Genomic DNA, 16848 nt, shown 5'->3' on the forward strand with positions numbered 1-16848 from the left:
TAAATTAATATTTGTAAAGTGTGTCTGAGTTAGGTTCCCTATTTTTTAATTGATACCCTCCCTTCGCTGGTCGCTAGTGTGTGAGTGTTTGTTGAGTGTCTTTTGGGGCCTGTGTGTGCGTGTAGTTGTCCTTTTCTTTTCCTTTTTAGTAAAAAAAAAAAAAAAAAAAAAAAGGGAATGGCTGAGGCCCCAAAAGCCATATTTTCTAAATGTACCGAGTGTGGCCATAAGCTCTCCCCGGCTGATGGCCACACTCAGTGCGTTTGGTGCCTTGGGGTTGAACACCTCACCTCGGGCTGTACTATCTGTGCAGCGTTCAACCCCAGGGCACTGAAAGAACGGAGGTCGAAGCTGGTCCTGGCAGGACTTCTACCCCCGGATTCAGCTTTGGCCTCTGCTATCTCTGCTACTCCCGTGGCTCCATCACAGCCTGTGGTGGTTGCCACTCCTGCCCCCCTGCCTCCGACTGGGACTCAAACTCCCGCTAAAGTGTCGGAGGACAGGGAGGCCAGGAGGGAGAAACGGAGGGAGAAGCACCACAAGCGGCGGGCCGAGACCTCCGTTTCGGCCCTGCCAGCTAAGCGGGCTTCTCCCTCCATTGCTTCTAGGTCTCCTCCTCCTCGGCTCCGATCCCCTTCTTTCTCCCCGGGGCCCGAGGAGGAGGAGACCCGATCTCCGTCGAGGTCATCGAGGCGGCATTCCAGGCCTGCCTCGGTGGCCTCTTCAAGATCCACTTTCAGCTTATCAGATGCAGACTTGGACCGGATGATGCGAAGGTTCATCCAGGCCCAGCTGCAGATGGGAGTGCTCTTGCCTCCCCCCTCTCAGGGGGGGAGCTCGACACCTTTTTTCCACCCAATTGCTCCTTCTCCGACCCGCTACCCAGGTTCGGAGCACTCGGAGCCGAGCAGCCTTGGAGCCGGGGGTGGGTCGGCGCCGACAGTACTTGGTACTTCGGATCCGACCCTACCCTCGAGTCTGTCGGATCCGACCTCTCGGAGCCGTGGTCCGAGCTTCGGATCCGGGGGATTCAGTGTGCCTTCGGCTCTGTCCAGGTCGGAGCACACTGGTCCCTCGGATCCGACGGTCTCGGCGCCGGCTCCGATCCCTTCATCGGATCCGAGTGGGAGCCGACTTTCGGATCCATTGGAGAGTGGCTCTCCCTCGGCATTCGATGTTGTGGAGAGGGCTCTGTTGAGAGCATCCGGACCCCCGGTCCTTGCATCAACTCCTCCCTGCACTCCCTCTCTGCTGGGCCAGGCTTCCATCACCTGGCCAAAGGGACAGCCTGCTTCGATGTCACAGACAGTTCCATTAGAACAAGATGTTGCTGGCAAGGTCTCCTCGGACAGTCCCCCCGAGGAAGCTCCCTGCAAGCATAAGTGCAAAAGGAGGCACGTGGACTCCCCTGAGTCCTTAACCGAGGACACGGACTTGGAGGAAGGGGAAGGCTCCCCAAGATCACCCCCTGAGGATGTCTCCTTTGGAGACATCATGGAGATGCTGAGAATCAGAGGTGGGTGGTCTGCCCCCAAGTCTTCCTCTGACGAGTCCGTGTTTCTGGAGGCATTCGAGGCAGGCCCTTCTACCTCCTGGGTGTCCCTCCAGCTGATCCCCTGGTGGACCTTATTACCACCAGGGCATGGAAGGATCTGGACACCGTGGAGCCAATACCGAAGCGACCGGATAGGATTCTTAGCCCCTCCTCAGACCGGTCACATTGGAGTAAGGGCCCCCCTGTAGATGCCATGTTGACGGCGGCAGCCACAAAGAGGGAATTGGCTCAGGAGAGTCCCTCAGTCCATCCACCGAGCAAAGAGTCCCGTTTGATGGATCGCTTAGGGAAGCGAGTCTTTAGTTCAGCGACCTTCTCAGTAAGGTCTCTGAACTATATGGCACATGTCATCAGGATGCAGCGGGATCTTATCAAAGAATATGCTGCATCCCCCCCGAGTCCATGTCGGAGGAGGATAAACATTTGTACTCCACCCGAATGGCCACTCTGAGATCTATTTCAAACACCTCTATGCGGCTGTTGTCCCACGCCACAGAGGGAGCCGCTAGGGCCAGCGGAGCAGGCCTAGTCATGAGACATCAGGCCTGGCTCCATCATTGCGACTTTACGGAGCCCTTTAAAGCATCCTTCGCGAACGCCCCCTTTGATGGTTCTGCCCTTTTTGGCAAAACATTTCGCGAGATGCTTGTCCAGAGTGAGAAGGACGTGAAGACATTGTTTGCCGTCTGAGTCCGCTTCTCTGCTCCCCAGCAGTCCTTTTCAAGGAACCAAAAGGGTCAGAAGAAGATGTGGTTCCGGAAATCACAACATTCCCAACCAGCTCCGGACAACCAGTCCTACCGTGGCAGAGGTGGACAGGGAGGACGTCGCCCCAGGGGCAGAGGGGCTCCGAGAAACTTCGGGTCCAGAGAACCTTTCTCTGAGCGGCCCGCGCAGCAGCCCTGAGGGGTTGCCCGGCTGCTCCACTCTGGAGGCAGTCGGGGGGCGTTTTTCGAAACATCTAGCGGCATGGGAGTCCATCACAACAGACCGCTGGGTGCTTTGCATCATATCCAGAGGGTACAAAATACCAATTCTCCATGTCCTCCAATCCAAGAACCTCCCCGATGTACCACCCGATCACAGGGAGGCCGCAGCCGCAGAAATACAGCAGCTGCTAAGAAAAAGAGCTATCCAGCCCGTCCCCCAAGACCAGCTCAGATTAGGGTTCTACTCCAGGTTCTTTTTGGTGCCAAAAAAGACGGGGGACCTGAGACCCATCCTAGACCTTTCCCGCTTGAACCTGTCAGTAACCAAGGAAAAATTCCAAATGGTCACTCTTCAATCTATCCTCCCCCTTTTGAGGAGGACGATTGGATGTGCTCTATAGACCTCAAGGATGCGTATTACCACATCTTAATGGACAAATGATCCAGGAGGTTCCTTCGCTTCCGGCTGGGAGCCAGTCACTACCAGTTCAGGGTCCTTCCCTTTGGCCTCACCACAGCCCCCAGGGTGTTCACCAAAGTGTTAGCAGTGATTGCAGCCCACCTGAGACTCCAGGGAATTCAGGTCTTCCCGTACCTGGACGACTGGCTCCTGACCGCACCAACAAGGCATCTACTTTGCTCGGCCAGAGACTTCTTTCTCCATCTAGCCCCACAACTAGGCATTACTATCAATGTCGGCAAATCTCTACTGGCTCCAACACAGATCATAGAATTCATAGGTGCCAGAATAAACACCAGAGATTTGCGAGCCTTCCTAACTGCCGAGAGAATCAGAAATCTACAACTTCATGTGCGGGCTATCCTTCATTCAGAGGCTTCACCAGCGGAATTGATCCTGAGGGCACTAGACTCCATGGCAGCAGCGATTACACTCCTTCCATGCGCCCGTTTGAACATGCGAGTCCTGCAATGGACTCTGTTAGTGCAATGGTCCTTCCTATCCCTTCCTCTCCACCATCCCATTGCTATCAGCAAGGCTTGCAGAAGGGCGCTACTATGGTGGCTCCAAGCATTGAACTTCCATACGGGCCGTCCCTTCTGCACCTCTCCCCCTATCGCCACTGTGACCATGGACGCTTCCCGCCTCGGGTGGGGGGGGCATTACTCAGGCAGGACAGTTCAAGGCACGTGGAACGATACAGAGACTTCCCTGCATATCAACGTTCTGGAGATGAGAGCGGTGCTGTTGGCGTTGCAAGCACTTCAGAGCTTCCTCCCTGCAGGAACGATTGCAATTCATTCGGACAACATGTCAGTGGTCTGGTATATCAACAAACAGGGGGAACCAGATCTTATCCTCTTTGCCGCGAAGCCATGAGAGTGTGGGAATGGGCGATATCCACCAACCGCTTTCTGATTGCAACGTACATTCCGGGGAGGACCAACATCCTAGTGGACAAGCTCAGCCACACCCTTCTTACCCCTTACGAGTGGTCTCTCAATCCTCTAGTAGCGAAGCAGATATTCGCAACATGGGGGTGACCCTGCTGCGATCTTTTTGCATCTCCCTCAAACGCCAAATGCGAAAATTTCTTCGCTCTAATCCCCCCACCAGGGGAATCTCCAAGAGACGCTCTGGTGCATGCTTGGCCACCCGGTCTACTCTATGCCTATCCTCCTCTTCCAATGATGATACAACTCTTACAGAAAGCCTCGCGGTTGGGGAGCAAGATGATTCTCATTGCCCCATTCTGGCCTCGACAAATTTGGTTCCCTTACCTGTTGTCTCACCTTGTGAATCACCCTTGGATTCTAGATCCCATTCCGGATCTCATCTCCCATCCATTGGACTTGCCAACTCCAAACCTGGACAATCTGAAACTGACAGCTTGGTTGCTCCAGTTCCACTCCTAGTTAGGACTCCCGGTATCTCTTCACCAGTCAAAGCCATCCTCGTGGCAGCACATAAGCCCTCCACCAGGAAAGTGTATCACAGCAAATGGAAACGTTTTTCCATATGGGCGGAGCGCCGCGATCTAGATCCCTTTACGGCTCCTCTTCCATCCATTTTAGATTTCCTAACTGAACTCTTTCAAGAAGGCGCTAGTTGTTCAACTGTCAAAGTGCAATTGACAGCCATTTCTCATTATCATGTGGGACATGATACAGGACCCTTGATGTCAGCCAAATTGTGTAAAACCTTTCTCAAGGGTACCTTTTTACTTAGACCTCCTGTAAAAGAAGCCGTACCCCATGGGATCTTACTTTAGTTCTTCAAGCCTTGACTGCTCCACCCTTTGAACCCGCTGCTTCAGTGGATCTCAAATTCTTGTCATGGAAAACAGCATTCCTTGTAGCCATTACTTCAGCGAAAAGAGTGTCGGAACTTCAGGCTCTTTCTGTAAAGCCTCCATACCTGATTTTTCACCCTGATAGAGTGTACCTCAGGATCATTCCCTCCTTTCTTCCCAAGATAGCATCAGAAACCAACATAAACCAATCCATAAATTTACCGGTTTTCTTCCCTAAATATCAAAATAAGGGTGAATACAAGCTGCACTCATTGGATGTTCATAGGCAGCTTCGTTTTTATACTCATAGGACGGCTGGCCATAGACAATCCGACCAGCTGTTCGTTTGCCAAATTTAACTTGGGGAAAGCTATCTCTAAAGTATCTTTATCTCGCTGGATTTCCCAATGTATCCTACTAGCTCATCAAGCCTCGGGTAGACCCGCACCAGAAGGAGTTCGTGCTCATTCCACTCGCTCCATTTCTACTTCTGCGGCTTTCAAGTCTAGAGTTCCTTTGGATGATATTTGTTCTGCAACCACTTGGGCTTCATCTCATACCTTTATCAACCACTACAAGCTAGACCTGCTTTCTAGAGGGAGAGCATCCTTTGGCTCCGCGGTGCTTCGTAATATCCTTCCATGATGGCCACCCAGGGTGCAGGTAGCTGGGGACTCTGTCCCACAGGTTGCTGACAAATGAACAATCCTACTTCAGATTTAGAAGTTATGTACTCACTATAACGTTCCATCTGAGTAGGTAGTTCATATGTCTGCAACCATCCCCCCCCACTTCCCCCTGACCTTCTTTGGATCTATTAGTTTTTAGATATCCTTTGTTGGATATATATGGAGAGGCAAACTTGATCTGAGGTCATGGAGGGTTAGCAGGGGATTATGGGTGAAGGGAGTTGCTAGGAGCTCGGATCCATTAGCTTGAAACAAGTTGCCGGCTGAGATCCGATATCGGATCCGTAACCCACAGGTTGCAGACAAATGAACTACCTACTCAGATGGAACGTTATGGTGAGTACATAACTTCTAATTCATTCCTACCTCTCCCATAATTGGAAATGTAATTGTTCTCTACCTACTTAACCTGCTAAGACTCATCTACTTGTACTTCTACATGTACCTCCTCTACATGTAGCTGTACTCCAGGCTGTTCTCCTAAACAGCTGCCTCACTCTAAATCTAACGTCATCCTAAATAGCTGCCTCTCTCTGAATCTAATGTAATATTACATTAATACCTTAAATATATATTGTAAATACTATACTTAGTCTTCTATCTCCTCCCCTCCCAACTGGGAATGATTTTCTTTACTACCTACATATAAAAGTTGATGCTGTTTAACTATTGACAATCAAATATGCCATGTTTGCACTCCACTTTTACTACTGTTCAACTACCTCTCTCTGAATACTCCAGAAACTTTAATGTATGCACAACTAAGTGTACTTTCCACCTTTATTTCTCCCTATTCTACTAAACTTATATTTAGTACAAACCTTCAAATATTAGTTTATAACTATTTACAGTTTATCTACAATTGTTAACTATGTAAACATTATCTATTACCTCTGCCAACTTAAATGTTGTACAAATAGCTCTCCAATTAACTATGTAAATATGTAACAAATTTTCTTCTATTTTGCATTTGTACTTTACCACATTACATTGTATAATTCTACTTTTGTTTACTAGTATGTAATATGGAGTTTTTCTCCCCAGGCCTCCACTGAAAATGGGCTCCTTGAGCCCAGTGGACCTCCCCGGTAATCAAACTGGAAATAAATAAAATTGTAAAACATCAATCATACTTGAGAAATATGGCTTTGCAAGAAAAAGTGACAGAAGGCCTGGACTTTTGCTGACTTTGTTAATCATGTGGGTGGACTGTAAAGCATATAATCGACTTTGTCATTAAAGTAAAACATTTTATGTTCTCAATAGTCTTCTTCTTCTTTCGGCTTTTCCCAGTTAGGGGTCGCCACAGCGGAGCACCTGTCCGCTCATGATTGGCAGTGGAGTTTTATAGTGTCGAGTTGCCAGCCCGGCGCCCAGCCTTCCACAGAAGGCACACACATGCACACACTCACACCTAGGGTAAATTTAGTGTCCAATCCACCTACAGCATGTCTTTGGGATGTGGGAGGGAACTGGAGCACCCGGAGGAAACCCACGCGACCACAGGGAGGACATGCAGACTCCGCACAGAAGACACCCAAGCTGAGGATTGAACCAGAGAACCTCTTGCTGTGAGGCGGCAACACTAACCGCTGCACCACTGTTCTCAACAGTATTTGTATAAAAACATTTCATGATATAAACTGCATGTTGTAAAACAAATTTGCGTAGTATATAGTCAGACGTACATTAAATGTGGGGCTGAGGGTGAGTCTTTTCTTTGATTGTTGTATGTGATAAAGGTATTAAAGTAGAAACGTACATTTTTAGTTTTAAGAAATATAAGCAATACAGTGTAAAAAGAGAAAAAAGGCTGGACAAAAGCAAGTTTAAGTTAATATGCTGTAATCTTGAGCTGTTGGGGTGGGGGGATGGGTGTAGAAGTGCACTTGAGTATGTTACATGTAGAGTTGAGATGTTTTCTCTCATTTTTGCATAAATTAATATCTAAAGCCCTTGGCTTAATCTAAAAATAAGCATGTTCTGTAACAGGTATGATTTAAAAATAAGACATGAGAATTGCTATGTTTCTTGCATATACAATATATTAGCGTTTTTTTCCCTTTACCGAATTTTCAGTGGGTTAAGATGTCTGCAGCCGAAGGCAGTTGTACATTCTGTTCTCATGGTTCTCTGGAAATGAGCTTTCTGCAAGTGCAAGCAATTAATATTCAAAGGTATAAGGGCAAGCAGTTCAGTAAAAAATAAAGTTTGCAATTATTGAAAGAGAATAAGAGATAGTAGCTTCCCTAGCAGCCTTAATATGTCAGTACATTCAACAGAGCAATGTATAATTTAGTTTTATTTAAAGATAAACAATGCATTTTTTCTTAAGGCTCAAACTGCATATTTTTGAAAGCATGCAAGCTGTTTTTCACATCTGGGAAGGGATCAGAGATAAGAAAAGAACAGGTGTCAATCAAGGTAAGTGGGAGCACAGGCTTTAACATGTGTTTTAATATGAGCAACCTTAATTTTAGGTTAGGTAATACCTGTGAGTGCAGCTTTCAATTTAGGGCAATTGTTCTATCAGGAGGGTTAAACTTAATTTTTTAAAGTTATATGTAGTTTTTGTATATTTTATTTATTTATTATTTATTTGTCTTTGTTGACCAGGAAAGCCTGACTGGGATCAATACCCTTTTACAGCAGAGGTGTGGGGAGAAAAGCTCCAGTATTCACATGCATAAGACAATATACAGTATATTTCATTTTTCACATTGTATATAATATTTTCATCTTGGTTACATATACATTTTAAATAAATAATTAGCTGTAACAGATGCATAATGCTAACATTGCATCATGCAATTTGTGACTGTTTGCATAAGGTTGTAGCAGACAGAATAAAAAAAAAGGAAGCAAAAGATTGACATTTGCGTTGAAATTAATAAATAGTGGTACAATGAGGAAGAACAAGGATTAAGTTAGGAGTAGGTAGTTAAGAAATATAATCAGCAAAATGTTTACAGTAGGAGATAAAAGGTAAAGTTTAATAAAAACTATATGGGGATTTAGTACAGATTAGCTATCATTTTGTCAGAGGTATTGCAGCTTGTATTTTCTTCTGAATTGGAAATTATCTTGGTGTAGAGCAAGAGCAGAGCCAAGTGCCTTGGAGATGCTATTTTAGCAGACTTTAAAAGCAGTTGTTTTCTGTAAGTTTTAACTCTGTTGGGCTGGAGTTCCAAAGTTTTGAGATACAATCAGAATAGATTGAGATTCTGGCAGAGTTTTTTTGAGTTGCTTACAATTAGAAGAGCTTTATTATTGGAGCATAGCTTCCTGTTGTTGCTGTATGAGAGTAATATGCTTTTTAAACAGGGGCAACTATCTGGCTTGTACAGAAGTTTCTGGGCAGTACTGAGCTGAGAGTAAATTAGCTGATATGGGAGTTCTAGCCAATTTAGGTCATTTAGGACTGTGAAATTGTGGGTTTTACAAGGTGAATATGCAGTAAATCGTGCTATGTTATTATAGCATGCATCAAGTTTGGACTTGAGGGTATTGTTGAGATTAATGAAGACTGATGATGAAGGCAATAGAAATAGGAGTAGGTAGGTTGCTGCTGTGGATTTTCTTGTGGATACTGTAAGATATTAATTTGCTCTATATTAAGAGCTTATTTTTTGCATTTTTGATAGTTTAGAGAATATGTTGGTCATATTTGAGTTTGTCTTCTTTGAGTACTCCAAGTAATTTGGTTTCTGTCATGGTTTCAGTTTTTTTATTGTCAGATGAGACAATATGGAAATTGTGTTTTTGAATATTAAATTGTTTTGGTACAAAGAGCATTAGTTTAGTCTTTTTTTGTATTTAGGAGTGGATCTGCAGTGCCTGGTCAAGATTCAACAGATGACTCTTGGGTGATTTCCTGGAAGATTTGTAGTCTTGGGGAAGAGCAGATGAGGGTTGCATCATCTGCACATTGAACTATGGGTCTATATTATAATCTCGAAAGGACAAAACTGCGAACGCTCACATAAGTGAAAATGGAAAACATCTAACTCCTTATTGTGGGGGCTGCACCCCCCCCCCCGCTAACTATATATTCCAAGTCCGAGATCACACCGCAGTGAGGAAAGGGCAAATATACCCATCTCCACTATACCACGATCCCAAAAGACGCCCTTTGATGTTCGCCGTTTTCGCTTATATGAGCGTTCGGTTTTATCCTTTCGAGATTCTGATATAGACCCATTGACCTATATTTGCTTTTTTTGTGGCAGTATGGGGTTTGTTTACAAATGTATTAAATAGAAGTGATCCCAGTATTGACCGTTGTGGGACTCCAACTGTGACTGAAAGGAAAGAGGAGAAGTCTTGTTTTCATTTTACTGTTTGCTATTTGTGAAATAGTTATGAAACCAGGTAAGAAGCGATTGATTTAGACACAAGGAGGAGAGTCCGCTATAAGTTTTAGATGTGAGTCTATGTCAAAAACCTTTGACAGTTCCAAGAATAGTGTTGAAACTAGATTGCCATTATTTCTATTGTGATTGAAAGCATTATTAAAGCTAATAAGTGCAATAATTGTGCTATGACTAGGGCAAATGCTGAGGCGATTCATGGAAAGATTATTTTGGATAAGATATTTGAGGAGCTGGAGCTGGATACATTTTTCTAATATTTTTGATAGTGGTGGTAATATAGGTATGGATATGTACCTCTCTGGAGTTGCATTTTGAAAGATTTTTTCCAGGTGGCTGGGACATTTTTTTTTGTTATGGATCAGGTAACTAGTATGGAGACAGGGTAGACTAGAGTTTCAGAACTGAGTTTTAGGTACTCTGGTGCTCAGTTGTCTGCTGCTAAGGTGGTTGGTTTGAGTTTTTGTAGGTATTTTTTTATGGTGTTAGTTGGTACTGGTTGGAAAGAGAAGAATATAGCATTGTTATTATATGAAGTCCGGGTAGTGAGGTTGTTGGGAGAGCCTTGTTTAGTAAGAAAGAGTCCTGAGTTTTTAAAGTGGGAGTTGAATTGGATGGCTATATTGTCTGGGTTGTTACTGCTTGTTTGTGCGAGTAGCTGTTTGGCTGGGTGTAGTTGTTTATGGAGGACCAAATAGCTTGGGATTGTTTTGATGTGTTGACTGAAGGTTGGTGAAAATAGGATTTTTTTTTGTCATTGTTTAACTTTTTTTGCAAGATTTTCTAAATTTCTAAAGTGTTGGTAGCTGGACAGGGTTTTGCTTTTGAACTGTATTTTCCCTGCTTTGTTCTTTGAAGAACTATTTGCCTGGTGTCTTTTGTTAACTAGGCTGCAGGGTTTGACCTGACAGTCGTAGCTCTGAGTGATGGATGGCTATTGAGGATGCTTAGGAACGTATTATACTGAAGTGAGTTACAGCATCATCTAATGGCATGGCCTTTAGGGTATTCCAGATCTAGAGTTTGATGGTGGAGATGAAGTCACTTGAATTAAACTATTTTATATTGAGCATCTGTTTGTAGACTACCTTTCTGCATGTTTTTTAAACAAGAAACATCTTTATTAAATTATCACTTATAACATAGGCAATCATATATTTATATAAATGAAAACAAACTGTATTCACATAATCTTAGTTACAAGCATTATACATCACTTATAATCTACTCAATCATTGTCAGTCAGACATTACATAGCTCATTCAGATTCTGCCTTTTTTTAAACCTCATTCTTCCCCTGTATGTATTGTTCCCACAATTCCCATTTTTTTCAGTAATTTGCTCTTACCCTTTTCTAAAGATCCCAATTCCAGTCATTTTATCTCTATTACTGTATTCATAACTTCTAGTACAGTTGATTTAGACTTTGATTTCCATTTTCTAGTAAATAAAATAAAACCTGGACACCCAGATAAACCTGAACTATTCAGGGTTCTAAGGCTAGCCTCCTGCTATTTAGTGATAACCTGGCAAAATTTCAAGCCCCCATAAACCCTGAGAACACAGCTCCCTATGCAGAACTGTTCACAAAAAACATGTACAAGCATGTTAATCACTACATAGAGGCAGCTGTACCCCTCCAGGAAGAAGTACAAAACTAACTCAAAAAACAAGCCACCCTGGTGGAATCACAAAATCAACAGACTATATAACAGAAGGTAGAAAATCATGGCAAAAATTAGGAGGTACAGTACCCAGCAGGATAAAAGCACTCTGATAAAACTAAACAAACATATCAGAGGACAAATAAAGTCTGCCAAAGCTAAATTTGAGGTGAATTTGGCCTCCCAGGCCACGGACAACCACAAGGCATTCTTTAGCTATGTCCACAACCCCAAAGGCAGTACACAGTTGTATGCAGAGCTCATTGTAAATGGAGCTACTTATACTGAGCCAGAGGATATAGCAAACCTACTGTCCAATAAATTTAGCTCTGACTTTGCCCTTCTCCCCCTCCCAACCTTCCCTCAGGAAATACCATCAAATATAACTCCCCCTGCTATCACTAGGGAACAGGTCCTTAATGCTCTCTCTAAGGCCAAGAACACTGCATCACTGGGCCCAGGATGCCTTCTAAATAGCGTGAAACATGACCTATCAGTGCCTCTGGAATTGCTGTTTAACTACAGCCTCCAAACAGGCTTCATGTCTCATGAATGGAGAACAGTAACAGCCATCCCTCTGCATAAAGGTGGGCCATCTATAGACCATGGAAACTACAGATCCGTAAGTCTCACTAGTCTTATATGTAAAGCCATGGAAAGAATTATCATGGAAATGATAAGTAGTGATATAGTAAACCTCCAGACACTGGACCAAACCCAATTTGGTTTTCTCAAGGGCAGACCATGCCTACTCAAACCTGGTGGACCTCTTTGAGAAGGTCACCAAAGCAATGGATGAGGGCAAAATGGTTCACACTGTCTACCTTGACCTGACCAAGGCATTTGACACAGTACCCCACTCGGGCATTGTTGACAAACTCAAAAGGTTAAGTACAAGCTCGTATGTCACCTGGTAGATAGCTAACTGGCTCACAGACAGGACCCAGAAAGTTAGAATTTGGGGAGTCTCCCTCTACAAAGAGGCCAGTCACAAGTGGAGTCCCTCAGGGATCAGTCCTTAGACTGCTTCTTTTGGGCATCTACTTCTCTGAAGTCAAGGTCAATGTCTGTGGTCTCTGTCTGACTAAATTTGCAGATGGTTGCAAATTAGGAGCTGTCATTGAATCCTACACTGACACAAATGTTCTCCATGAGGGGCTGACACAGACAAATAACTGGTGTCAGAGCCATGGACTAAAACTAAATGCCAAGAAATGCACAGTAGTATCCTTCAGGAAGTCATCCACCCCTGGTAACTATCGTATTGACAACACACCCCTTAGAGTTGACCCGGTAGTTAGGGACTTGGGACACACATAGTGAAACGTCCACAGAGGTCACTCACTAAAAGAATACAGGGCTTAAGAAAAATGTCCTATGCAGACTGTCTCAAGGCTGTATCCTTGTATTCTGTCTCCTACAGGCTTTTGAGCAGGATCTATGCCTGACATACAGGGAATTATCAGACCCCACTCTGATGGACCTGCTGCATATCCACAAAACAAACAGCACCAGAATTACCTGTTCTAAGGACTTAAACCTTGCCTGTGATATAAATAGGACCTGCTGGAGAGATAGGTATGTATCCCAGCGAATACCCCATCTCTGGAACAGGCTCTCCATCCATGTGAAGCAGAGATCCTCCCTAACCCAATTCAAGTGCAACTTGTACAATTGGATGGGGAACAGGAAATTCATCCCTGGTTTGGCACCTGTGTCTCTAATGGACACAGGCAACCTGTAAATGGTTCATCACCCAGGCCCTAGCTTATAAATGTTTCATCTCCCAAGCCCCTATTTAAATTTATCAAGGGTATCAGAACTTGTCAGAGATTTGGGATACGTAACTAGGCTTAAAAAGGCCCAAGTGGTCATTAGCCTAGTAAACACCCATGAACCTATGAACATATGAATTGCTTTATTGGCAGCCACCATAATTAAACTCAGTAAAGCCTTACTATGTGTAGGCAATTTCAGTTTTGTATCATAGCTCAGAAAAATAATTTCCTTAGAGACACCAACTTGCTCACCCAACATCTCCGACAGAGCAGTATGCAGGGAATCTTTAATGTCTGCCAACTCATCACATTCTCAGAAAATATGTTCTCAGTTTCTTCCTTCTTCTCCATCACACCTCCAACATTTACTGTCAACCTTGAGTCTACTTGGGGTATAAAAATTCCTGTGTAAACATTTCTACGGAAAAATATTTGTTGCATATTTGAGAGACATACATATACCCCCATTGATTCTTTGTGAATTGCTTATCCAGTCTCTCTTCCCAGTCCTTTCTAACCTCTTGTAATTGATTCCTACAGCTGTCATGCAATATTTTATATTCTGTACTAATTATTCCTTTTCTAACAGCAGTTTCTGTTCTAGATTCTACTAAAAACTCTATACCAGTGCTGGTCTTTTATTTAGGACCCCACTATTTCTTTCTCTTTGCCTATATTCTGATATCAATCCTTGCAGGGAAGGCGATCTCTAACCTGCAGTCCAAATAAATTCTTGGCGTCTTCTATTCTATTACCTTTCTCTCGCTCTCTTTTTATTTGCTCACAATACTGTGGTTCCTTTGCCAGTTTTCTCCAATAATTTCCCACCCCCTCTTGCCTATTGTCTGTATCCCTAATTGCACACATTCCTATCAGCAGAATCTCCTTTTTCCATTCCCATATTGGCTTAGTTTTTAGAATACTTTCTACTATTTTATTAATATAATATTCTGTATGATTATTGTTATTCTCTTTAATGATCTGCATACAAAATCCCAGTCTCTTCTAGTTTCTTGGGTTGCCCCTGTTTCATCATCATCCCTTTCCACTTTGAATTATAGGTTTTTGCTTGTGCTATGTATAGCAGTCTTGACTGTGTAGCTGTGAAATACCCCTTCAAATCAGATAATCACAATCCACCTTGTTCTATTAGAAGAATCAGCTTATCCTAATTGACTCTTGCCTTCTTCCCCTCCCAGATAAAATCCTTCAGCTCTTTATTAATTGTTAAACACAACTTCTCCTCTGGTCGGTAAAATTATGCCTAACCTGTGTAAAAGACTAAAGGGACTAAAACATTTTAACTGCTTGCATCTTACTATCTATATCCATATAACAGAGCATCCAGTTTGTCATTTTTTTTATTGTCTTTTGTTTAGTCTCTTCCCACACATTCTTAGCTGCCACACCAGAATCATTTTTAATCCATACTCCTAAGTACTTCTTTTTATCATGTCCCCATAAATATGGATATTGCTGAACCAATTCGTGTGTGGGTACATAATTTACAGCTATTGCTTTTGTTTTAGCTTCATTAATTTTGTATCACAAAAAGAATTTGAAACTGAAAATATTCCACAATACCGAAATGTCCTTTTCTGGTTTTGTCAGGTGTAAAATAATATCATCTACAAATAGAGAGAGCTTTTCTTGACAACCATACCAATTGTATTCTTGAATTTCTGAGTTCCTTGTTTTCTTTACCAGTGGTTCTAAATGTAATGCAAATAACAAAGGAGAAAGAGGACACTCTTGCTGGTTCCTCTGCTCAAGCAGAAGTTATCAGAGAGGAGCCGACCCACTTTAATGTTTGCCTCCAATCCTTCCTATATCCTCCTAATCAACCTTATAATTTTTTATGGAATACAAATCCTTCAGTTGCCCTATTCATAAATTCCCAGCTTACTCTGCCAAATGCTTTTTCTGCATCAAGACCCACCAGCAATAGTAATATTCTCTTTCATTCTGCTTCCCTCTGAATCATCATTGTTTTGTTAATGTTGTCAAATGTTTGCCTCTCCTCCGCAAAGCTACACTGATCCATATCTATCAATTTTGGCAGTACATTTGCCATTCTTTTAGCCAATGTACACATAAACACTTTATAATCATGGCTCTGATGTTAAAAATGTATAAAGTCCAAGAAACCACAGTCGCAGCTACTATAATCCAAACCAGTCTTTAATGACACAGTTATTGAGCGCTTTCATCTCAATAAAAAAGAGACTTCATCAGTATAACAAAAGTCATAAAAAGAAAGCAGTTTAAATACTATCATCAATTTAAATCTCCACCAATCAAATATAATCATTAATTAACTTCATCAAACACCAATTAATATTTAAAAGAAACCTGGATAGGATAAATGTAACTTTATGTTAACATAAAATATTATAATAAAAACCTTTTTGTATTTTTTATAAAAATGTATAAATACATGTCTAAAAATTAAGCTCGCTCTCTCTCTCTATATATATATATATATATATATATATATATATATATACTGTACTGTTGTTGTTTTTACTATATCTTACTTGCTTTTTCATGTAAAGCTGAATTGCATCATTCAAACCTGGGGGGCAAATTGCAGCTAACCTAAGCTGCCATTCTGTTTCTTTTTTTATTTAAAATATTTTTCCAATCTCCTCCCCTGGCATCTAGTTTAATAATTTCCAAAATCCCAAATAAAAACTTTTCAAAGTTGGAACACACTTGGGAGTATTTATATAATGCACTATTTTGGGAGGGTGTTGGATACACATAGAGGTAGCGACAACCAGAAATTAAGTTATAGTGAAGTGGTTATGAATGCTAGTATAGACTTTGAGGGTGTTGAAAATGAACAGCAGGATTTTCCAGGGGTGAGACTATCAGAGAGACTGGCTCACAGGTACATGGAGAGTGGGGAATACAGCAGGAATTTGTACCCCAATATGGGGAGAAAGAATAGTTACAGGAAGAACAATTACAGGAATTAAGTGAACCCAGTGGTATTATATGTACCAATGATGGTTTCACCATTATGAATTACTCAGACAGGGTAATTACAAAAGAATATTTTAATTTGCTATCAAAAGGGGTTAATTTTATTCCTGAAAAGAGGGGTAATTTGGCTTTAAAATTATATATGAGAAAATTTTCTTTTTATGACTTTTGTTATTCTGATGAAGTCTGTTTTTTATTGAGACGAAAGCGCTCAATAACTGTGTCATTAAAGACTGGTTTGGATTATAGTAGCTGTGATTGTAGTTTCTCAGACTTTATACATTTTTATTATTAGTACTTGTGTGTTTTCTGCTGTTATTGATGGCTCTGATCTCTTCTTTCCATTCATCACTGATGAGTTTGGCTCTGAGCCCTCAGAACCGAGTCGGCCTAATACCAAGCTCGCACCAGCCAAAAAACTCTTGAGCTAAGATATTACCCATAGTGCCCTTCTCACTGTTACCTCAGATGTCGTTTGCCGCATAGCCTTAAAGCCAGGTTCAAGCCAAGCTGTCAGCTAAGTGGAAAACTTTTGATATCTTTTCTGGATATTTTGTGTATTTCTTATTCCTTGTTGGTAATTTCAATATTTCTTTAACTTTGAAGTTGTCTATAGACCTGTT

At 42.5% G+C, this 16848-nt stretch overlaps 1 protein-coding gene across 1 annotated transcript in view; it reads left to right on the top strand.

Annotated features, from left to right (window-relative positions):
* The window catches only part of TTC26 (tetratricopeptide repeat domain 26), a 2373990-nt gene that overhangs the window by 1983449 nt on the left and 373693 nt on the right, over window positions 1-16848 (top strand). The gene's annotated exons all lie outside the window — the stretch shown is intronic.

Source organism: Protopterus annectens, chromosome 1.part1, assembly GCF_019279795.1.
Source record: "Protopterus annectens isolate FY-2018-M chromosome 1.part1, PAN1.0, whole genome shotgun sequence".
Taxonomy (NCBI): Eukaryota; Metazoa; Chordata; order Ceratodontiformes; family Protopteridae; genus Protopterus; species Protopterus annectens.